The 4,891-nt window shown below is 39.6% G+C and overlaps 1 protein-coding gene and 1 pseudogene across 2 annotated transcripts in view; both read right to left on the reverse strand.

Annotated features, from left to right (window-relative positions):
• PRKAR2A (protein kinase cAMP-dependent type II regulatory subunit alpha) overlaps nt 1-4,891 on the reverse strand; it is a 97,848-nt gene that overhangs the window by 80,489 nt on the left and 12,468 nt on the right. The gene's annotated exons all lie outside the window — the stretch shown is intronic.
• On the reverse strand, nt 76-194 carry LOC111729594 (annotated as a pseudogene).

Consider the following 4,891-nt stretch of genomic DNA (forward strand, 5'->3'; position numbering starts at 1 on the left):
TTTTTTTTTAGGCGAGGCAACCCTTGGTTGCAAGGACCTTGTCAGTTTATGATCTCCTTATTTTTTAATTTTTTATGCCTATAGCACCTGGTCTTCCTAGGTGGTCTCCCATCCAAGTACTAACCAAGCCTGACCCTGCTTAGCTTCCAAGATCAGAGGGGATCGGGCTTGTTCAGCGTGGCATGGCCATAGACTGTTAACAATTTTTTGAGTCTCACTATGTGCAAGTATTATGCCCAGCATTTTAAATGCATCATCGAATGTAATCATCACAACAACCCCAAAACCATCCTATTTTGTAGCTGAAGAGACTGAGACTCAGAGAACTGCCCACAAACAGAATCTCCCCAAAGTCACACAGCTAGGAAGTGGTCAAGCCAGGATTTGACTCATCTAAATTTGACAACTCGGGAAAAGCAAAACTGTGATTAAATACAATATCTATTTCATATTTTCTGAAAAAAATACTCCACTGTTATTTAATCATGGAACCATAGCAATATACTGTATATTAGAATCCCTCAGCTTTCTCCTGGGAGGAAATCATCACACCATGTTTCTTGTTGGCTTGCTGCTCCCCCTGCCAGATGATCTGCTCCTGCACTCTTACCCTCCTCTGTATCCCACTGCCCAAGGGAGTGAACACCCATCCAACTAAAGCAAGAACAGAGCGGGAGGCTGAAGCCTGCAATAATGTTTAGCCACCTTAGTGAGCCCACCCCCCACGGCATCACTCAGTACCCTTCCTCCCTCTCCCTAGGTGACTGGGCTTACCCTTTAGGAGTGGCCTCTTCTAAACCTGAAGTCTCTGTTGGGCTTTACTCCCAACCCTACCCACCACTTCCAACTTGGCCACAGGATCAGGCGCATGTTCCAAGATGGGCAAATCACAGTGTTCCCATTGTCCCAGCACAATTATGTGCTCCAGAATGGGAACCTGACCCCAGCAGCCAAGCCACGCCAAGGTCCTTCACTAGACTATTCCAAACAGAGGACAGAAGAAGAGTTCGTTCTTTTTATTGGCTTAGGAACTTCTATAGGTACTGGGGAACCAATGGAGATCTCCTACAGGGGAGTAACAAGGTCATACACATCTCAGAAAGATGATTCCAGTAACAGCGTTACCAAGGAAATAAGACACACAGTGGGAAGCCCAGTACTGGGCCTAGTCTAATAGTTCTGACAAGAGATGAGGATGTCTTGAACCAATACAATGTTAGCAGGAACAGAGAAAAAGAGAACATTTTGGGACTGGTTTTTATCTCATTGGAAATATTGTCCTAAAAGGGAAAACCTGTCTCCTTGAATCTCTCGTGTAGAGATGACCACCATAAACACTTCAGTCATACAGTAAGTACTTACTAAGTGCCTCGAGAGCAATAAGAGTGAAATGGTTATGAGCATGGAGTCTGAGCCATGCTGGTTGGGTTCAAATCCCAGTGTCACCTCAATTACCAGCAATGTGACCTTGAATAAGTTAGTTAACCTCTGTGCCTCGATTTCCTCATTTATAAAACCTGGATAATAGGACCTACCTTTTAGGATGGCTGCTATGCAAAAAAGAAAACCTTTGAACTGGTTGATAAAAGACAAGTAGTTCAGCAGACAAACAAGTGGGGGAACTGTACTCCAGGTAGCAGTAGGGAAGGCATATGCAAAATGAGCTCGACTTGTGACCTTTACCCTCTCTAGACCCACACACACTCTTACTGCTCACTAAATGCCAGCTAGAATTCCAGTCTCAAAGGTTGGACCTGAAACTCAACTGGTCCAGAATAAAACTAATCATATTATACACAACTCCTGCTCCTCCAGGCTCCCTATCTCAAGAGCAGTGCCACCATCCTCTCACATCAGACAATTTAAATTACTCCCCATGATCTCCTCAATACAGGGACTGTTATAGTGAGTTAAAGGTGGACTGGTTGGTTGTATGTAATCAAAGCCTCACAGGAAGAGAGAGAAAACTTTCCAAGGCTCTATGTGCAGCACTTGACTGTGGCAAGGTCAGAAGCAGGGAGCGATGGGAACCGGGGGTCACATCACAGGTGGCACAGAGCACTCCCTCCCTAGGGTAGAAGCTCTAACTCTGGGAACACAAGCCATCCAAGCTCTGAAGAATCACTGCTGTAGGGTAAGGACCAACTTTGTATCCAACTTTTCCTCCAGAGTGAAGGCAACCACTTCTCCTAACCATCTCCAACCCCGTCCGGTTTTTGATCCACTATTTTGCTGGATCTAATTCTGTGCTTTCCAATCAAGAGTTCTTATTGATAATCCAACTTCCTAAAGATTTTAATATAGGCAGGTTCTCTGTATTTCAGGGACATGAGTTCTAAGATCAACAGAAAAGATAGCCCAACCATTTACAGTTATCACACCAGACACTATAAGGCATACATCCTTTTTAATTTTTACCACCCTTGAAAATTATCAAGAATTCCCCTTTTAAGAATGAAAATACTGAAGGTTGGTGCTGTGACAGAGCAAGGATATAAACCCAGGTCTAGCTGATTCCTGTATTAGATAGTTTACAGTGAATTTAATTAACATGAGTCAGTCATCAAGAGACTGATCATATATGGGCATATTTAAAGTATCTATTTTCTGGACGTGAAAAAAAAAACCAGAAAAACAAACCTTAGTAGTGACTCAATTCAAGGAAAACATTCCTGTTATGTAACATTCCTGCTAGCCCCTAACACTAACTTTTTCACTTGGGTCAATTCAGACCCTAATCACCACTCGCTTGTACTGTTACAATGGATTACAACTGGGTCTCACAGCATCCACCCTGGCCCTGCTTTGGCCCAGTTCTCCACACTGCTTGCCAAAGGTACAAAGATGATAATGGCGCTCCCCTTTAAAAGCTTTTCAATGAGTCTCCGACCTACAGCAGCATTTCCTAAACTTGTGTGGCCACAGAACCCTTTTAAAATTGATAGAACACAATTTGGCACTCATATCTATTGAGTACTTGGATTAGAACAGAGAAAGAGATGGCCTCAGTAACTGGTGCCCTAAAATTAAACTTTAAAATCAAATTTTTAAAAAGATTAGAAAAATTAAGCCACTTTCATTTTCTTACACACAAAATTTCACATTACAATTAGAACACCAGACACACAACACAGACTAGTAATTAAATAGAAACCATACATATGCTAATTAATAAAATCTGGGTCATGCAATGAGATGTAGAACCCAAGTCACATGTGTGTTCATGATACTCTAAAATTATTAACTTTTAGAATTACATAAATGTGTTTAGAATTTCTTTCGTATTTCAAAAACATATTTGGAAGAAAAATTACTCAGTTATAGCTTTTCTTTTTTTAAGTCCTATAACATCTATCATATTGGCAATCTCCAGCTGCAGTAGGTGGCAAAATAACCTGAGGGCGTGTTAGACGCACTATGTGTCACAGCTGCTCCCCAGGTCATGTTCAGTGAAGTGTGCTATAGTACATGGCCCTGTGTTTAAGAATGAAAGGAAGAAACTGAAATACATGTATCCCCTTTGTGTGCATATGTGTGTTTTAAACAAAATGATTTATCATTTAAAAAAAAAAACCAGTTAAATGTCAGTTCTTAACTTTGGCTTTCCATGAGAATCACCTAGCAACTTGTAAAAAAAAATACTGATGCTTGGATTTCACTCTCCTCCATTAGCCTCTCAAATGTGAATTGCTTGGATGCAGGGTCCAAGCATAAGTTCCTATTAAAAGCTTCCAAGGCTGAAAATTGTTGCTATAGGGGAGAGAGGGAGGAAATCAAGTGGAGGCCACAAGGGAAGAATTCAGACTTCTCTGAATAGATCTTATTTTGTAGATTTGACTTCGAAACTATGTAAATATTTTACAGAATTATTAAATTTGAAAAAGCAATCCCCAAAGTATAAAGCAAATTAACTCTATATTGAATTGAGAGGAGAAGCACACGGAGAACTATTTCAAGTGACTTGACTGAACAACTTAGTGTGGCATATACTAAAGATAATAAGAACTCAAGAAAAACTTAGTTTTCAGAAATCATACTGTTGAGCGTTTGAGATCTTGCTTCCCAGCATATGTCTTCAGTTTTGGCTCAAATAAACTCTTACGAAATTTTTTTTTTAAAGAAAGGAAGAAATTCTGTTAGTCTCATGATTCTGAGACTATTATGTGTGCATTACGGGATGAAGAAAATAAATAATGATGTTAAAGAATACTAGGACTTTCTGGCATTAGAGAAAGAATATATACTGAGTAAAAACACTATAGTGCTGAACTTAAATTGGAAATATGACTAACCCCAGGAGCTATGAGCAGCACTTCTACTTTGTAGATTGTGGTCTCTACTATGTTTGCCTAAATAGAAGTAGGGCTCTTTGAAGAAATTGCTGATACCTGGTCTGAAGCCAAAGATGTTAACAAAATTGGAAAATCTTCTACCAGAAATCAAGGGTGCATAAAAGACTCCAAGGATCATGTCATAATGAATTAGGTGGAAACTTGACGAGGTTCCTACTACACAGAGAAGGGATAACATGAGCATCAAATAAGAATAAAATGGCAATAGACTAAACAATCAAATACAGTTAAATCCTTGAATGTATACTGATTTTTTTAAGACTTTACTGGTCGTCTTTGGAGGATGCTAGAGAATTATTATTATTCCAAATTATTATTCTGAAAACAGGTAAATAAAGGATGAAAGCATTTACCCCACCTTTCCTGAATAAACTATTTTACAGAGTAACCTAAGAGTTAATGAAGGGAAGATTTTCTTTACAAAAGTATTCCAGCTTATGCACAAAGAAGAAATGACAGAATTAGAACGATGCCATTTGTGACCCGTGAATTAATGGATACAGTGTAGGCAAAATCAGCCTGATCATCAGCATCATAAA

Source organism: Pteropus vampyrus, unplaced genomic scaffold (genome assembly GCF_000151845.1).
Source record: "Pteropus vampyrus isolate Shadow unplaced genomic scaffold, Pvam_2.0 Scaffold271, whole genome shotgun sequence".
Lineage (NCBI taxonomy): Eukaryota > Metazoa > Chordata > Mammalia > Chiroptera > Pteropodidae > Pteropus > Pteropus vampyrus.